Here is a 21,098-nt window from a genome sequence, read left to right as displayed (position 1 = left end):
CAAATTGCCGGCGGCACAAGCCGATAGATGAAGTTCTAAATGAAATTGTTATCGTTTTTGTTAACAAACAATATCGCGGCAAAATAAGATGTATCCTCTATCGAAATATAGAAAGCGAAATGATAAAACGCGAGAGTTCTCTCTATGTAGCACTATTGTCACCTGTAGCGGAAAACCGTACACGGTCGATATATGTGTCGAACTCGTTGTGGAATTGCCCTAGAGCAAAATGGAAATAGGTAGGCGTGGTGATACTGCGAGGGCACCGATACGCGTTCAAATACTAGCGTTGGGTCCGTTCCAAGTAAAATTTAATATTTTTGCTTAACGAGTTCCGTTTTATGACAGCGCCGTCCCAGTTTCCCTAATTGGCCTGCGCAGCATCCATCTTCGCTTTATCACAGTAAAAATCACTGTGAAATTGTCGACGATCTTTGGATAACGTCTCACTATTACTCGTGAATGTTGGACAATGATTTTAAGTAAAATCTATACCTATTACAATATCTCATGTCGTAAGCCCGAAATATGATTACAATATGCTATCTATTTCGAGATATTAATGATTTAACCATTTATTTAAAATTGAAACACTGTTTGTTCGGGATTGATTGGGATTATTCACGGTATAGTTACGAGCACCAGATTGCTTATCGGTCTTTTGAGGCTAACAGCAGATGTCTGCTAGCGTACGTCTATTACCATGGGAATAAAATGCTAGGACGATTCAAGCAGAATCTCGATAAAATATCACTCATGAGGCTGCAGGATTCGAGTGGCAATAACGGAATGGAGTTATCCGGTACTTTACTGTCATTACTAGAGAGATCGAAGATAGACGATCTGCACAATTTTGTCGCACGGTTCTTAAATCTATCCTAATGTTTTATCCTGTTACATTACGTTGACAAATTTGAGATTTATGAGTACATAAATTCGACAAAAATTGTAACGTATATCTTATTAAATTCAATATAACGCTATAGTTTACAAATTTTGAATAATTTCTAATACAAGAAAAAAAAAGAACTCTTTTAAATGAATTTTGAGTTTGAATTTGCAGCTAGAAAAATTTTATCAGGTCGAATTTTTAAGTTATGTCAATTTTAAAATATATATAACATGACATATTTTTAATTCTTTAAGGACCGGAGTTTTCTAACAAAATAACTTATGGAAGATCTTGTTTGCTGAAAGTTTTCGAGATCTCTGAATTTGATTCTGGTCTCAGAATTCTAAAATTCAAATTAAAAAAAAAATAATTTGATTATCACATGAAACTATTGATTGTAGGAGGTTCTTGGCAGCTGTGAGTTTGAATATCAACAGCTTGAAAATATCGAATTTCAAAAGGATAGTAACCTCCATGAGGGAGGATCTAGTGTCACAGGATTCATAACCAAAGCTTGAAAGCCAGTTTGGAAATCAATATTAACTGTTAACGTACTGAGCAGCTTTACCCGGGTAAAAGTGTTATATATATGGGTATATTTTATGTATAGTTATACATAATTGTATATAAAATATGTCAATTTTTCATATAATTATATATAATTTTATACATATAATTATATATATTTGTATATAAAATATTTTTTCCCAGGCAGATACAATAAAATTGGAAATTTAATGTTACTTCGCAATTAAAAACTTCTTCAAACGAATTTTGAGATAATCAAATTATTTAAAAAAATTTTGTCTGTCATACTGAATCATTAAAAATTTTTTATTTTTGACCTCATATTCGAATAAAGTATTTTAAATTATTCTATAAGAATTTAATAATAATTGAGCCAGCAGTTTATAAAATAAGAGGGAGTGACCTCAAATAGAGTCGCCGGTTCAAGATTGGAAAGATAGAGCATGTGAAAAGAGATTAAGAGATGCAGTATTTTTTTCGAATAATTTATTTAAGTGCGATAATAATTGATGAGCAAGACGAATGATCTAGGATTTGATAATAATTAAAAAACATTTTTAGAAATACTGAAACGAAAATATATTAAACGATTGCTACTGGATCTAATATATAAAATCTGTCCAAAGTATAAAAAATAAAAATTAAACACTTAATACTTTTAATTTTTTCTAATTTCAATAAAACTTCATTATATATCGGTAAAAATGTCTTGTATCTCAAAAATTGGACTCGATGGAAATACTTCAAGCAAATTTGGGCTCAGCGTTGTAAAATATTCTAGAAACAGTCTTCATATGCTCTAGATCTTGTCAATTAATATTATTTTGGTAATCTAATAACAAAAATGTGTGTAATTTACTTAATTTAACTAACAAAAATTACGCTGCTCGCATTTTGAAACATCAGACAGTTAAGAATAATAAACTTACGTTATATTATAGTTATAAAGGTTGCGATTATTAAACATAAGTAATTATTTTTTTATTAAACTGATTGCGATGGGCATCACACAAGATGTGTGTTCGTAAACGTGACGCGACATACATTAATTCATATATTCATGAAGTTTGCGCAAATTGACACGGACGTGTATGTGTATGTGCGTGCATATATACATGATGATAGACGGTGTATAGTTAAGTGAAGTGATAAAGTAGAGGGTTAGACGACATAGAAAGCGTCGACAGAGGGGTGATGCTACGTAGGATATATGAGGACTTTGCGCAGGTTCGACATGATAATTATGATAGCTAGTAAAAGCGTCCATACTTTGCAAAAGTCGATAAGAGATTAATACTTCGAAGAGAAGTGAAAGCCAACGCTTCTCTCGATATCGTGATAAATGGAGGTAAAGCAAAATACTGCATAGCAATTACGTGCAATAAAAAACGCTTGAGTTTTTCCCAAGCGCTAATATATACAAATTAAACAGCCATTTGAAATCCCTAAAACGTTATGATAAATATTATCTTTGTTTTTGCTCCTCCCTTCCCCTTTCATATGAAAATATCTTATAATAAAACTTTTACGAGCAAAACTCTAACAGCAACAGCATAAATTTTGTTTTAAAGGTTTTGGCAGTTAACAAAGTAAGTTTTAATAATGCTAATTGTCTCGACAATTAGTAGAATTTGCAGAATTCTTGTTAAACTCTAAATAAACATGCAAGCAGTCATGTTAATTGAATGGTATGAGAAGTGGCAAGAACGTACAAGAGAGCGAATATGTACGTAATAGCGGTTGAGAAGAGTGGTTGAGAGAAGAGGGTTTTGAGTATGCAAACTCGATGGCATCATGTATCTGCGTGCGAAACCCAATCAAAAATTAATGCATCTTGAATTAATAAATTCGATGAGATATATCGTATTGCATTGATTAAACGGAGAGAGAGAGATAGTCTCAACCTATTATTTCTTTTGCTGTTTAAATATATTTATAAATTGTTTAAAAAAACAGAAGAAAAGAGAGAAATAGAATAAAAATTAAAAATAAATAATGCGCGAAAAGTTTAAGTTTTGTAAAAAATATAGTAAGAAAATTTTAAAAAAACGCGGAACAAGGCTTTGTGCAAAAAGATATACAATTAATTCTATTATTTTATCTGTGGAAAAGTTTAATGTATTTTATATTACAACGTATAACATCTGACGTAATTGTCGGCAATTACAGCTTAATATTATTTAACGACAAATTTGGTAAGAGGATATTTCACGCTGGCGTCGATTATCCCCTAATCGTCCCACCGAAAGCCGATGTTTAATCCAATTAGAGAGGTTACTTGTTCCGGTACTTCGTACGGTTCACGGTTCACCTGTTTATTTCTCGAAGCGTTTATAGCAGATTGAAAAATATTTACCGTCCCGAATGTTCACACGTGACGAGAATGGCAAGATCGTTTCTTCCGACTAATTCATACACTCAGAAAAATATTCAGGCTTTTTCCGATCATAATGATTGAATTATCCGTTTAAAAAGTAACAAACGATTATTTCTGATGATTTTGATCGGATAAAAGATCCGATCGAATATTTGATCGGAAATAAATTAATTGGAATGTCCGATGAGAAATATCTGTTCATTACTTTTTGAACGGACTACTTCGATCACATTATATCCGATCAAATACCTGTACGCGTACATTTTTGGACGGATAACGTTAACAGATCAAATTATACAGCACAATTGAATAAACAAGCATTGGTCATTTAACATGTGAATTTTTTTTTCAAGAAGAAGGTATACTTACTTATAAGATGTGGATTATTTTTTCCTCAACTTTCAAAGTGTCAAGCACTGTTTTCATATCCTGAGAAATTTCGTCACACATTTCTTTTCGATACTGCAATGATATTGCAGTTTATGCAGCGAAGAATAAGAACGAATGCGTAATATCAAATAGAGACACGTAATAAAAATCACAGATATTCGCACTAGAGACACGTGTTCGCTTGACCTTAACATAAAAGTAATGCCATCAGCCTAGAGACTATGGAAAGAGTCGCTGATCACGCGACCAACTATTCTGTGATTGGCCAGCGCTTTTCAATTGATCGGATATCAAACTTGATCGGATAAAATACTCTCTTTTTATCCGTTCTAATGACCGATCAAGTTGTAGGTTTATCCGATAAAATTTCAACGGATAGGCATATGGCGGTTCATATTCCGTTCACATGTAATCGGAAATTACATTTCATCGGATAAAGGTGTTTGTCACTTCATCGGATCATCCTGAATCCGATCGAAATTGATCGGAAAAAGCACTAGAACGGTTATTTCCGATCAAAAGCATTGGATATTTTTCTCAGTGTACGCAAATGTGTCCGTTTATGCAGTGCGTGAGATGTAACATAAGTATGTGATACAACTATTATATTTTGCAGTAAGACCAAATCATGAGGAAAATATATTCGTGACCGCTGTCCATTCTAAGAACAATTAGACATTAATATGCGGACGGTACGAAATCTCATTTCTACGTTGTTTAACATCGTGGACTGTGCACAAATTGTATAATGCACCCTGCTTGCGTACACATATTTCGTGTAAAGAACGTGTATCCACAGTCACGTTGGGCGTGGTGGGTTCTAGTATTAGAGCCGCATAATGTGCGCACGCTTATTACACGTGGATGTGTGTGTGTGTTTGCACGTGAGTCTTGTTTCTACGTAGAATCTTGCTCTACGTAATTTTCGCTAGCGTAACCGCATACTGTATCTCACGTAGGACGCAAATATCCATACCGTTATCACAACATGCCGTATGAAAATATCCTATACAGCCTGTGTATGGAAAAAATCGCATTGGCGCCAAGGGAAAAATTACCAATTTTCAATAAGGTATCGCTATCACGCGCATGCAAATTTTTTGCAGAATTTATAATAAAATTTTTGCTTATGTACTGCGAGTTAATCATCTTATGATAACTAATATAAAATAGATTAAACGTTATATCGATCTATTTCATTCTTTTTAGAAGAGAGAAAGAGAAGGGAAAGGGAGGGAAGATGAATAAGCCATTTACTTACGTTATTTAATTCTTTAACATTAATTTAATTATTTAATAATTTGAATTATTAGGTAATATTTTTGACTAGTGAATTTATTTGCAAATTTGTACACTCTTAAATATGAAAGGATTAAATTTAAACCAATTTCTTAAGTTAAATAATTTTGTTATTCTTAACTTCCAAATATATCATAATTAATTATTTTAATTTAAGACATATTGTGTTTAAAAACCAATCACATCTGATCAAATTTCTGTGATTGAATTGCCTAGTTTCAATAAATAACGTTAAATATTAACTTTTATATGTACGTTAACTAAATAATAAAATAAAGAGACAAATTAATATTTTTTAGGTGAAACTGTTTAACTCTATTGTTTTAGTTAAATCGATGTACTGAGTAGAAGTAGTGACAACATAGGAATGTTTAAAAATAATTTATTGGATGTAATTTGACATTACGAATTTAACAGCATACAGCAATTTTTTTTAATATTTGAAACAGAGTGTGGATACACTCAATCAAAGTTGAATCGATATAGCCATTGTCGCATAAACCCCTGGCTTCTGTCACTTTGCTCAGCAATTTGGTCTCACTGAGTAGCTACGTCGGCACCTGGATCGAATGCACACCGGTGCACACAACGATCGGTGCAACGTTGCGTTCCGTTGAATGAATTCACAGCTGACTCCATCTATTGCTGAATTGACACTATCGGATATTCGTTCGCATCTTTTCGATTCGTACTCTTCGCGGCGAACACATCAGAAAATAAGAACACCTGCGGGTGCGCGTTTGCTTCTTTTCATTTCTCTAAGTGTTCCCGATATAATCAGATTGCATTTGTTTAAAACACGTAGAATACCAGACGCCATTGTCAGACCATTGAAAATATTCTTGCAACAGTCATAGATTGAACATTCATGCAAAGCACAGGTACATTTCATGCTTAACATTTTCATAACATACAACAATCAACATTTCTCCGTTCTTTAACCTTTAGATGAGTGAGTCTATTTACAAAATTGTACAGCTTTTTCTTAAGTAACATTTAATATAATTCATTATATTCCTTGTTTCAAAATTATATTATCTCAGAGTTACTATAGTAGTTTCTCGTCTACTATGGTAATGCCAATATTTAAAAATTGACAAATCTCGTAAAAGCTTTTCTTTTAGAGATTTGTTACATAAGACTCTTCTTTCATCCGCTGAAATTAAATTTGATATCAGAAATTCAAAGTTCAAAATGGTAGATCGCAATATGACAGTTCAATGAATAAATTTGAAATTAACAAAGATGTTTTTGATGTCGGTATGCATAAAGTTTTGACTATAAAATGAAATGATAAATTGAAGACGTTTGTACTACAATACACAAGCAATAAAGCGCAAATAAGGCTTATTGGTATATACAGATGCATAAGTTTTGATTTGCGAATATATGTATTCGTGGTAGCGCCACGTAACGATTAATTTTAATATAGGAGTCCGACAGAACAAGTATTAACGATAAGAGCAAGCATAGAAATTGCAATATGAAAGATAGAACAGTGCCACTATAGTGACGCTGCTGTCCTGTAAAGATTAATATTCGAGTTAATATTGCAATACTTTCATGTATAAATGAATGTGTAGAGCGAACTTGTTAGAGAATACTTAACTGTACCGAAGTTTCTCGATCTTTTTGATACGAGCATTTCTTCAATCTGAAGGAATCGTTTGTCTTAGTCGATCGAGACGTATAGGGAGCGAAAAATCGCACGTTGACAAAGAGCGCGTCGAAAGTTTCATCCGTACATAGTATGGTATAACAGGCGTCGCTGCGTTTACCAGCTAGTTACCACGGAGTGCCGCGAAATCAAAACTATCGACGAAACTTACCGCATGCGAGTAGAGTTCGCCCGCAAAAGTTCGCCCGTCTACCTCTGTGTGGTACAGAAGTCCAATTTTCAAGTAGACTCTATCGAGAGCGTTCGATTGGTTATATACGTGACACAGGTATCAGTTTTCCTTGAACTTCTGCTCCGTCAGATATCGTATGACACTTCCTTTACCGTCAAGTCATTCAGTGAAGTGTCCGTACAACTATGACGGCAACTACGTGGTACAATTTTAACTTGTCAAATCGCTCATCAATCATATAATTCCTTTAATTTTTCAGATAAGCTAAGTAATAATCAGAGTTTGAAGTTACCTCCGTGCAGTTAGACGTCCTAATTACCATTATCCAGTTTGCCTTCGAGAGAACATACTGTAAGCCCATTTGTATTCCGAAGATATACGAGAATATCTAAGCGAATCGTACACAACAACAAGTATATTAGCAGATAACTGTGACAAACTTACAAACACGCATGGCTATGTGAATTCCAATAAGCCTTACTGTCAGCTGCAACGAAACAGAGAAGTTATAAGCTAACTATTGCGCGAGAAACGCTATAAATATAAAGAAATAAAAGCTCGTATCATCATCGATAAAGTAACTTGCGCTCGTTCTGAAAAAACTATTTTGTTAATTTACTTCATTTTAATAAAATTATTCGTGAGTTTCTAACGTACATAGAAATTGACGTAACGATTATTTTACACATTTTGGAAGAATGAACTTTAATATATTTCTATAATTAATGTAAAATATATAAGCAGATTAGATTCCTCTTTATATAAATTCGACAAATTGCATCTCTGTCAAAGAGGAACTCGAATGTGTAACAGATTATAATATATAACTGATATTATAGACTGAAGATCTCGCGGCTCTTTTAGAGAAATTATGGAAATGCTCGTCTGATTTTATTTACTAGAAGAAGTATATGTATAGTAAAAGAGAAACGTGCTATTTACTTCGTGCGCACAACTTTCCACGAATAAGTGTACTTTTCGAAGGTTGAGTTTGCGCATGTATTAATTCTTTAGTATCTTCTGTGTATTCGTTCTCTTGCTATCGTCAAAGTAAACTCTATCCGGTGAACTGGCTCGATAATATCAATTCATTTAAACAGCTGAAAGAGATCATACATATGTTTGCATTTCTTTTAATCACGATAGGTCATTTTAGTTCTGGTCTTGCATAACGAATTTAATGTAGTTCTTTGTTATACATAGATTGTATAAAATAATTTTATTAAAAAATTATAATATTTCCATATTTTTGCGTATATTACTTATTACATTTTCACTTCTTCATTATACGTTTTTATCAGATAATACAACTTGAATTCCTCATTTCATTAGGTTAGTAAAAAGTAAAAATAAGTTTTTTCGAATGAGTAATTGAAGATAAGAAAAGTAAAGAAGATTTACATTTTCCGCAGAATACTATTTCCATTAGTGAATCATATTTGAATATCGCTTCAGCATAAATTGTTCGCATTAAACGTCGACGTTACCGACTGATGTAGGTTAATCTGATTATCATTATAATTAGCATGGTTTACACAGGTAATGCGACTGATGATGTATCGTCAGCGACATTTCGTCGCACCAAAATGTATTAGCTATTCGCAAGTAAGAAAAGAGTCAGGATTAAACAATTCAGACCCATGCTGCTCTTGTTCTGGATGATGTTCTAATTGCCGTTATCCACTTTACTCGCGAGGCGACACGCTATCGGGTAATTTGTATTCCGGTCTGCGAAAGGGACCACAGACGCGTGAGAAGAGATCGAGAGGTAGCATCGGGAGAGGAAGAGATAGAAGGAAAGGTAGAAGGAGAGGATGAAAGATAGGAAATGTGATAAAAGATGGGTGAGTGCGACAAGGTCGGATAACAGGGTTGAAGCAAGGCTGCTCGGGGAATGAAGGAACGCTGTAAAGGAGCGACACGGAATACGGCGTTCACCGTACTTCCGACCATGTTCAATGGCAAAATTATGCGAGTACAGTCGAAACGAGATTCGTCACGAAAGTTCCTTCGGGCTCCTGCCGCGCCGATAGCCATACGGTTAGCAATTCAGTGGATGTTGCCGGCGGAAACTTACGATGCGGATGCGCCCGTGGCGACTTCCACTTCCGTGATTAGCATATCTAACGATAATGACTTCTTGAACGGCTTGTTTATCATTTATTATGCCTGGCAACACTTGAGGCAATACTGTGAAACGTTAAACTGAATTTTATATTTTATTATTTTTCTTTCAAGTCGTTTTCTTTCAAGGAGATATTCCTAAAAGTATCTTTGCTTTAAAGTTTACTTGCCTTATGATATATTTGATTGCCAGGAAGACTATTGAGCTTTTAATTCGAGATTTTTAAAAACATGGCACTTTTTCGGCAAAAATATCTCAAGAAGTTTTATCCGATTCTCTCTTCTATAGTTGATGGTAGCGATTTCTTTAAACTCAGGCCATTCATTATATAAATGGGTAAGCTTACGTTAAAAAGAAAAATTAATAAATCAGAGATTATCTCGTATTCAAGATTTTTGTAGATTCAAGGTATTATTCTAGAATGGAATTAATAATCTGTTTTCTACAATCTGGTTTACCATCGCGGGCTATGTATAAACAAAATAAAAATTAATAAACAATCATAAATAATGGATAAAGTTTATATACGGCATAATTTAGTTTTATCGATTATATAAATATAAATAATTTAGATATTCATTTTATATCTTAAATTTAACTAAATTAATAAATCAATACACTCGATAGAGATATGTTATGCACAAGATATTACGAAATAATGCATATAAGAAAAATAAAGTTTTTGAAAACAATTTAATGATATTCAATGTTTTAACATGTGCAACTGATATCTCGATATCGAAAACAAAATATTTTTAGAGAAAAATATCTACGGTGTATGCATTAACTCGTTATACATAAAACATACCTAAGCGCATAGTTAACTTGTTTTTCCTAGCACATATTTTCTTGATATACGTTGCAGCTTGTAAATGAAAACGGCTATGGAAATTCTTTCGGGTTACTTCATTTTCATATACATATAATTTTACGAAAGCACTGTTAATTTTCACAAAATCTTGGTGCACCGCGGTGTCTTACATTAAACGGTAACCATCTTATTTCAAGGTGGAAGAAACAGAAAGCGGAACACGGTGAATTTACTCGTGTATTGTGGTGTGGTTGCCGTAAAAGCTTCACGAACACGGCACGTATTTCTGACCACAGGAAGAGTTACGAGTTCGACGTGAGAGAAGCTACTAGTTGTAAAAACCGCGAAATTAAAAGACGTGGAAAATTGCCAACTTGGTTTGGAAAATTCATTGAAATGAAGCGAGCTGATATTGTCCGATAAAAAATTATGCGAAATCGTAAAATTCAATACCAAATATTAACATTTAAATTTTTTAATCGAAAATTTTTTTCGCTATTTAATTTGATGTACTACTTTGCGAACAATAATTGAAAGCAGACATTTAATTAACTTAACCTGCGCATTAAATATTTAAATTTACAATCTGCGGAACAAAAGTTACGTATTCGCACTTTCTATATTTTATTTAATATTTTTTAATTGTATACAAAATTAATTTCTCTCTCTCTCTCTCTCTCTCTCTCTCTCTTTTCAAATATTTTTATTAATTAAAAGAATTAATTTATATTTATGAGAATATTTAGAAAAAATTATGAAATGTGAAAACGTCACATTGAACACTTGATTTTCAATTAAACGAAACGTAGATGCTTTCGACAAATAAATAAATATGAAAGTAAAATAATTTTTAATCAACCATCAAAAAACCAAATAATTATTAATCAATTGCGTTTCATTTATTTTAAACAATTATACAAAGCACAAATGAAAATTTTCTTATGACGTTTCGCGTTTTAATGTTTTTCTATAAAATAATTATGAGTAAACAATTATTTCGAATACGTTTTAAAGGGCTAACAAAATAAATTGTGTAATATAGTCAATATCAAATTTGTATCGTAACCTTTTCAATGTCGAAATAATATCATCGAACATGTTAACTAGCTTGCAGCCCCACGTGTACCTGTCAGATTCTGGGAACGCGCTTCTGTCGCGAGACCGAATAATTAATACATTCACAATGTTGATTTACGTATGGTGTGTACACGGTGTGCGCCATTCAATATTCACACGGTACCGTCAAGTTTGCATCGATAAGTTGTCACTTACGATCGTGCGTGCGTTGCTACTTCTGTGGCAAATGTGAATTCGCTTGAAATTACACTGCACAGCGCATGCATGTGTAATCAAATAGAATTGAGAACATCTAAGTAGAATGAAACGGAAAACCTTTTATTACTTGATTAACTAATCTCGTGCATAATTAAATAATGCAAAGGATAATTTTGCTAAAGTATCTAAAAGTTAATTAAATACAGATCTGCAAATAATTTTGTTAGGCCATTAAAATAATTACGTGGGACGCCCAGGTATAATAGTTAGGGAGTTAATTAATTCAAAATTTTTATTTACTCTCTTACAACTTTAACATCGAAAATATAGAGATTTTTTCCGAGTAAAATAAACTTCGACTTTGTAATACTGTAAAATGCCAACTTGGCTTGGAAAATGTAGTAAAATGAAACGAGCCGGTGTCCGATAAAAAAATTATGTAAATTGTGAAATTAAATACTAAATATTAGTATGTTAAATTGGAAAATTTTTTCTGTCTGTTTAATTGTATTACTGCAAAAGTTTTGACATCTGTTTGAGTATTCTACATAATTATTTTATATAATCTACATAATTATTTTAAAATAATCTAACAAAATTATTTTCAAATCTGTATATAGGTTTTTTGGATATTTTAACAAAACCGTTCTTTCCATCTAACGAAGAGAAGAAAATAAATAAACTTCATAAAGATTTTTAGTATTTTTATTTTCAATTTAATAGCCGATCTATCATAGGAATATTTATAACAATATGGCGTAGACTAAAGAATTATAGAGTAGGTAATGACTTTAACGTAAACTATAATCCTGGCATACGTCATAATAAGCTTAGCACAGTAGATAGATTTTCGAGCAATTTTCAGAATCCTATTCTCATTAGCTCTTAAACGGGATTACAAAGCTGGAATCACGCTAAAATTCATTTGCCGTTCTCGTTTCACAGTACCGGCGACTCTTTATTCGAGCGTGAGTCGCAATTCCGTCCGTAACACGGAACGAGTAGAGGAAAACAGCCGCCACACGCTGGGTATCTCGACCCAGCGTCCAAGACAAACAGTGTGGAAAATGAATTTTTCTCTTATCTTTTTTTAAAGACTCATTTTCTTCTCTCCTTCCCTTCCGTGATTTGTACTGAATTGCTTGCAAATTAACATCCTGGAACGAGCACTATCGGGCGTGAGACTAGTTGTCGTCGCAAACACACGGGCGATGGCAGATTTTTACTGCGGAGAAGAATGAAAGGAAAACTCTCGTACGCGCGAGAGAGGAGAATTTTAGTTCACATATACGCGGAAGTACGGGGAAATGCAATATTTCATTAAGGATTTCGCAATTACACCGTCCGTTCGGTATGCTCACGAAATACGAGAGATTCGCACAGTTAAAAATTGGGAACGCTTGTTAATGTATGCATAATCTGATTTACAGCGTTGCATTAAATTACGGAGTCTTTGTATCTCCCACGAAGCAAGATACAAAATTGTGATGATTGATTAAACGATAACGTTATCCAATGTGATTGTCCGATATCATATTATTTGATATATTTCTCTGATGCACCGAGAATCGCGCGGTTTAGGAGGTATTCATTGTAAAATAATATCGACGGAGAAACGGATGAACGACGGGACGTATAATCCGGTTACTCGCTGATTGAACTTTCATAGAGATGCAAAACTGTACTGTATTAAGGCAAAAGTGGACGATATTTCGGATTGCGCGCCGCGAGAAAGTAATTTCGGGAAGCTGTGCCGTGTTACACGGTCGCCGTGAATCCGCACAAGTTCCGCGCAGCCAATTTTTTTTCTCGCGCAAACAATGCAAAAATCCATTACTGAAACGCTGTCAACTTTTACGTCACAAAACGATTGCTTCCGAAAATTTGACACCATATCCCGGTTATTCGTTTTAAAAAGAACGCGAAAAACGTTTTAAAAAGAACGAAATAATAGCGATATCAAATATTTCTCAGGATTATTATACTAAACGGTTGTTTTGTGCAAACATTCGATCGATCGCATAATTGCATATATATTTAATTATTACATGTTCTGTATTTTACGTCTACTGTACGCCGATGCATGATTAATTTATTGCATAAATGCGTAACGTACGCCGCTCATGATGGACGCCAATCAAACAGTATATTATATATGTTAAATTCGGTGTAGATATTAACTTTCATAGAGATAGGTATAAACCATTTCCTAATTTTCAAATTTATGTGAATAATATCTACATTTTGCAAAAATTTGATTGATTAATTATACATTTTAATTAGACTATCTTATTTTCTTAATAAATGTGATGTACAGAGTCATATCATTATAAATTACCGTAATTCCATGACCCAGTGTTGTAATTGTAATATAGTGCATATTAGTATTGCTCACGGTGAACGTCGTTAGCAGGCAGCGACTTGAATGCAAATTAAAAGTAAACCGAGATGATTAATTTTGCTCGGGCAACAATTACGATGCTGTCTTCGTGCTCTGACACAAAGAAGGAGCGCGAGCGATTCAATAACTTGGCGCAAATTATAACTTGTTTTTAAGCAAATCCGAAAGTCGTGCATAATAAAATATCAAGAACACCAGGAAATATAACAGAAGCTCTAATGACTATTACGATCAAGTAGAAAAAAAGAAAGAGAGGAAAAAAGTAAGTTTATTTAGAAAAATGTATACCCTATACACACATATATATATATATATATGAAGTAATCTATATTTTACTGCAATTATTTTTTAAATAAATATTTTTATAATTGCCTTTACAGATTTAAAAATCCTTTTCCACAATTAAAGTATAAACGATAATGCAGTCCAAACTAGTTGACTTTATGTAAAAGACAAAAAAAGTTGGAAAATTGCAATTTTGTTATTGGCTTCCGTCGTCGACTCGTAACAATATTTGTTTTATATATAAGTTTTATACTTTGTACGTATAAAACAATCCTTAAACTAGGAATTTACATGAACAAACAATATTAAATTCTTAGAATTAGGCTACCTAATGAAAGATTAGTTAGAAATTTTAAGTTTCAATTTCGATATAGGCTCCAACGAATAAATTCTAACAATATGTAATAACAAGGCTACGGAGCCAAGCCGGTTGTTGATGCTTAGTGTGTATTTACAACATTAACATAAAAATAATAAAGTTGACATTTATTATTAAAAATGATAAGACATATGTTTCGACCTTTTCACATCAGGCCATCTTCAGTGTCACCAAATAAATTAGTATTACATACGCAAACGTTTAACACTGTGTTCCAATGTCCACCCTATCAATAGTACATGAAATTTCTATAGACGCAACGTATTCGTATAATGATGTTGATGAATCTTCGGTGATGCGACTCCATGTTCAATACCATTCATATGTATAAAGAGATTCTCATGTATATGGTATAATTTATAACTGCCTTTTTTTATAAATTATTGTATAATCGGCAGATTTCTGTCTTAGTTCACCGTTTCAACAATAATGATTATTATGTGTGCAATATTGATAGAATATGTTGTGTCAATGATATATAAATGTTCTATGTATGTAAGAGCCATCACACACAAACTAACATAAGCTGCATAACCACAACTTAAGGCTGCTGGACTAATGAACATCTTATGTAAATCAATATGGCGTCTTTATGTTGGATGCTTATTGTTCCAGCGGCCTTATATGCTACGATTATATGCAGTTAAAGGCCATGGCATACAGAAAAACTTAAGACTTAAGCAGTAAGGAAATTAACATGTTGAATTCGCTACTGCTTATATTATAATCTCTACTGTGATTAATCAATTCGTTTACTACTTAAATCTTACGTCTTAAGTTTTTTTATGTGCCATAATCTTAAATCCTATAATATTAAATCGGTAAAACAGGCGACTTTTTAGGAGCCCTTTAAACGATCATGCTGGATCTTTAGTGCCTAAATAATTTGGTGTGAATTTATATACAATTCCAATCCTGCAAACCGCTCACCGAATTTAATTTTCAGTCTTGAAATACGATCCTAACAGAACTAGAGTATCATAAATAAATTGGCAAACAATTTATTAACCCTTACCCTACTAATTGTAAGTACAATTTTGTGCCTCATCCATACTAACATGAGTAGTAGAATTCGTCCGTTTTTTTCATCTATTCAGAATAATTTAAAAAATTTCTAAAAATTCACCAACATACTTTCAACTTTCTAGAATAAATATTGGCACTTCATTTTGGAAAATAATAAAATGTAGTATAATTTACAATTACCGAAAGACGCAAAGAGAAACTTGCACGAACAGGAATCGCTCGGTAACTAGTGACTCCTCTTAGTAGGATAAGGGTTAATAATCTGAAATGTATATCTTTGCTGTAATACAATGCAGAGAAAGCAGATAATTAGCTGCAAATGATACTGACAATCGCACATGCAATTTACGTAGCTTGACTTAAATGCCATACGACGTTACACGGTAGTGTTTATTTAGGGATAAGGAAACGGTTTGAGATACGGAAATCGATCGACCACGATACGTATATACCATAGTTATGTCATCCTCGTAGGCTTCAAACTCCCGTTGATCTGTGCGTTGAAAAGCTCATAAGCTTCCCGGCTACCCACGGTTGAATTCGGACTACATGGCTAACGTGGATTGTGAAGGCCATTGAGCGAGTGGATAAGCGCGGAATACTGAATGGTTCTCCGTTTCCGCAGAATCGTCTAATCGTACGTACCTATCTCATGCAGATTAAATGGTGAGATGAGATTGAATGAGGTCAATGTTGATGGATTGAGCAAATTTGTATGTTCAAAATTAAATTGCATATCGATGACGAAAGGAGAAAAGAAGAAAACAAAAGAGATAGATAGATAAACAGATAATGGCGTTTATTAATATTCTAAGGCGAACCCTTCAAGAAAATAGAAAAAGAAAAAAAACGAAGAAGCAAAGGAACTAAAAATATAAAGTAACAAAAGAAAATACAAAAAAATAATACAAATAAAATAAAGAAATGAAAATTACATAAATTATAAAAGTGAAAAAAGAAAACACAAGATAACATTGTTATGTACTAGGTACATGTGAAAAATGAAAGGAAATTGCGAAAATTACCTTGTCTCAAGCTATCATAGATAACAGAAAGAACACGTTTTATGCTAAGTGTCTTTGATTTTCTGATCGTAATTGGAAGCGAGTTCTACATTGTGGTGCCAGCGTAATGAAAGAAGCACTGGTAGGTAGAGGTTCTATAGGAAGAGAAAGCTAGGTCTAAAGAAATGGTACAAGGATTGATGGAGGTTGAAAGCAACGTAGGAAGGGATATCGGAACGAATAATGGAAAATAAAGAAACAGCGAGTAAGAATTGAGATAGGTTTTTCTGTCATTTGCGGAGAACCACCTCAGCGCATCATAGCAGTGCAAGATGTGCTCATCTCTGTACAAGTTGAAAATGAAACGCATGCAAGCGTTAATTAATCGTTTAAACTCGAGTTTTTATTGAGTTTAGTTAGGTTACTAAAAACTGCAGTGCAGTAATCAAAGAAGGGAAAAATGAAAAGAAAGAGAGGACAGGAACCGAGTATCCAATGAAATAGCAAGACTGTATCTATTTTTTATTATATCTACCTTCAGAGAGAGAGGAGGGGGAGAGATAGGGAGGGAACAGAAAGAGAGAGGAGGGGGAGGGAGAGGGAGAGGGGAGGGAGGAGAGGGGGGAGAGAGAGAGAGAGAGAGAGAGAGAGAGAGAGAGAGAGAGAGAGATTTGACGATGATAGGATAAATCTGTTGAAATGGATACTCTTGCATAATCACAATTAATTTAATATTTTAACCGTGACCATAAAACTTTTCGATATAAAAGTCTGCAGCTTTTTTATTAGTCTGGACGTAATTTTGGCGACGCGATTGACAATATGACATTATGAAGTTAAAATCATATTACAAAACGATGATTAAATTTGTGGACGTTGATAGGATCTTGGAAATCTAATAGTCGTGGAAAACTTAAATGGATTGTAATTAAATACAAAGTTATCCTGGAAAAGAAAGAGCACATCGGCATATGCTGCATGTAATATTTGCCATATTGCGTTTGATGAATTGCACCAAACCAAATCGTAAAATGCTAATAATAATTCATCTTTATTCGTTTTAAATATCGTGATACATTCGAGTAGAGGAATTGGTCGTGCTAAAAGTATTGGGCTATTGAATTAGAAATATTAGACTTGGGAATGAAACAACGCGGAACGACAAGGTCTAGCACGGGGTCAATCACTCACGAAAGCTTCTCTCTAGTTTTAGACGTTGATGAATTCTCGTTCGCTAAAAGGTACACGGCCCAGTGACGCATGTGCGCGTGGGAATAACTGCGTATCGCGTATGTGTAGATACATACACAGGCTAAAGGGCACAAGAGGATATAGGACGGTATGATTAATCATCCAATCTTTTGACAAAAAGCGGAAAGCTCGTCGGATTTTCACAGCGACGGTGTCTCCTCCGCCTGTCACGAAAAAGGGTGAAAACCAGCTGATAAAATGCTCAGGCACAACAACTTTGATTTGTTTATAATTGAGGCTGTTTGGCCTCAATACGAGAACAAATTCCGTACTTTTTCAGTATGCCAAATTTACAGGCTTGAGTTAAAAATGTTTACAGCTGATGAATATTTTAGATATTAATTGAATTATCGTTACATTGTTGTTTTTATGTTGCACTTTGTTATCATTAAACGATCGATTTCTATCGCACTGACGTTTTGATTAATTACGAATATAATACAATTCAACAAATCTCTGTCAAACTTCTGCGAAACATCTGCCAATATTTTGTAATTTATCAGAGAGAAAGAGAGAGAGAGAGAGAGAGAGAGAGAGAGAGAGAGAGATGTATACAGCCGGCAAATTGTCAAAAATAATATAATACTGAAAGAAATGAAATTATAAGCCTAACACAATTGTATCTATTATTTACCCTTTACAGAAATTTGATATTGTAGTACTTAAAGCACTGAACAACAGCTTTAATACTGTGGTTCAGTGCTTTTAATTCTCAAAATAAGTAATTTCTCGGTGTTAACCCTCCAGCACCACTTTGTGCTTTTTAAAGCATAGTCGATAGTTTTCTCAAAATTTTTATTCAGATTTCAATATGTAAAAAATAAATAAAATACACAGTCTACTTTTTATTATAGTAAAAACTTATTTTTAATCTGTCTTTAACAATAATAAAAACTAGACTGTATTTTATTTACTTTTTACAAGAGTACAAAAATTTTTTCATATTCTTACATAGTTCGGAGCCATAAAAAATGTATGTTATTTCCCTCAACTGTCCAGAGTGTAAACTATGATTGAAAATTTCGGAGTGGTGCTGGAAAGTTAAATTGGAATTCTGTAAGGGCGGTTTATTTACTATCGCGTCGCGTCCGACTTCGAGAAAAGGATGAGACGTTTAAACAGGCGAAAATCGGCAATAGGGGACAAAGTCAACGATTGAGTTCAAGTTCTCCTATCGGTCTTGGCCGCTTTGACCTAGATGATTGTAGACAATTCGATAGAGTGGGACAACTGTCTTTCGCACACGCGCACGGGGTAGAGTCTCTTCTGCCAATTTAGTTGTTGGAAAGCTTGACTTTTAAAACTAGAACGTATACTTGTTCTTCAAGCCTAAATCGAGCAAGTTCAAATTGCCGCGAGGAATGAATCCTGCTGGCTGCATTCTCGACATTTCTGTCTAGGTGGTTAAAAGCTTGTTCAAGTTTCCGTCCTCGATTTCCTGCGTATCCGTCCGCGGTGCCTCGTTCGCTCTCATGGAACGTACAATTGATTGTTCGTAATAACTTGTTCGTGACATCAAAGACATTTGACTGTCCGAAAATTCCGGTTTTCCGAGATCCATGGTTAATTCATTTTGCGGATAATAAACATGGGTTTATACAGAGAAATGCCAGCACGGTGTAGAATGCCAGGAAGGGTAGATTTATTAGGTCATTCCCTTTTTGTGGGATTATAGTTCGTAAATAAATGCAGCATGCCAATACGCTTTGTATTTCGACCTAGTTCACTATATAGTTTTTGTAGCTAAAAAATGCGAGACAAGTGCGGAATTTGGCGTATTTTTCTCAAATTACAAGAATAACGTTGTTTTTGTTTTTTGTGCTTTTAGTTTTGCGTAACGATATTTTTTTATGTATATATTATCTTACAAATGTTGTGTATATTGCAGTATATACATATATTCATATAGTGTATATATGTATATTTTTTTATGAACGTCATGTATGCATTTTTAGATAAAGTTCCCACGTACAACATGCAGCTTTAAAATAGCCTTGAATTCGTCTGTTGAAAATTCTTCGTGATGTCATTATTTTTATCATAAGGAAAATCACATTTGCCTCAATACAATTATGCAATAGATATAACTGCATACGTTTTAGTATATGTTAGACCCCAACGCTGTGTTTATATATAATAAAATATTGTGTCAAAAATTTTCAGTAAAAAATATTTCTACGCGGAGATTGTGACAAAGTTATAAAATTTTTGTCGTGTTTTATCTTTTTCATACCATACTAAACGCAAAATTTTCAAAGCTTTGCACTATTTTACAAAGCCAACATTGCATTATTTAAAAAAATAACTGATTTTTTTAACATGGCAAAATAAAAGACACATAAAAACAAAACATTATTTTTTCATTAGATAAACCAAGTGCCATCTAAACAGCTGAAAGCATGTGCCAAAAACATAAAGTATTTACCTTGGATGAATTGGCCTCAAAATTACATCATCGACTTCGCTTCATCCAATCCAATTCCGTCTGGCGAAGATTTTAAAAGTTTCGGCTACTTCATATCTTCTTATTCGGAAACTTTTCAAACGAATTCACGCATTGCATCACTCAATCATGTTCATGCTTCCTTCTTTAAAGTCTTATCTGTTAAAACTTTGCCACTACATCTACATCGTTGCAAGCATTTGTCCGCTTCGTGGTAATATAAATTAAACTTGAAATTCAAACAGCCGGAGTTTAAGTTCTTTCCGGAAGATGACGATTCGCACAGCTTTACGATTGAGTTATTTTGATTTAAACGATACTTTATCTTGGTGAAAGTCTCTCAAGTAAAATTTGCACGAGAATAAGCTATCACCAATGTTAATTAGAAACTACATTGTTCGTTATACACAATACCGGAAAGTGTATAATTTATCAATATATTCGTCGCATGTTGTCTTCGCTTTAACACACTTAATTTCCGCGTGACACCACCTTGCAATTTCCTCACGCCTTTCTTACTCTAATATTTTTATAAACAGTTTATTTTTATGATCAAATTATTTGGCCTTTTTTTTAGTTAAGAAAGCGGAAGGAGGAGAATTAATGCGAATGTTGACAAAGTCGGCTGTTAATTCTCCGATGGAGAAACACGTGTACCTCTAACGCGCTATCTGTTCCCTTACGAGACTAGGAGCTTTCCCTAGCTCTCTTTGACGCATCAACAGACGCGTTGCTTTATTTACACTACCACGAAAAAGGAAG

At 33.6% G+C, this 21,098-nt stretch overlaps 1 protein-coding gene across 1 annotated transcript in view; it reads right to left on the bottom strand.

Moving 5' to 3' along the window:
- The window catches only part of LOC108767712 (limbic system-associated membrane protein), a 197,433-nt gene extending 176,944 nt beyond the window's left edge, over positions 1-20,489 (bottom strand). Inside the window, exon 1 of the mRNA XM_018517712.1 lies at positions 20,319-20,489. The gene's annotated coding sequence lies outside the window, so the exon portion shown is untranslated. The remainder of the gene's footprint in view (positions 1-20,318) is intronic.
- Positions 20,490-21,098: the final 609 nt, after the last annotated feature.

The sequence above is a fragment of the Trachymyrmex cornetzi genome, unplaced genomic scaffold (assembly GCF_001594075.2).
Source record: "Trachymyrmex cornetzi isolate Tcor2-1 unplaced genomic scaffold, Tcor1.1 scaffold719, whole genome shotgun sequence".
In the NCBI taxonomy this organism is placed as follows: domain Eukaryota; kingdom Metazoa; phylum Arthropoda; class Insecta; order Hymenoptera; family Formicidae; genus Trachymyrmex; species Trachymyrmex cornetzi.
Note: the sequence above shows the minus strand (reverse complement) of the source record. Positions and strands in the feature narration are given on the sequence as shown.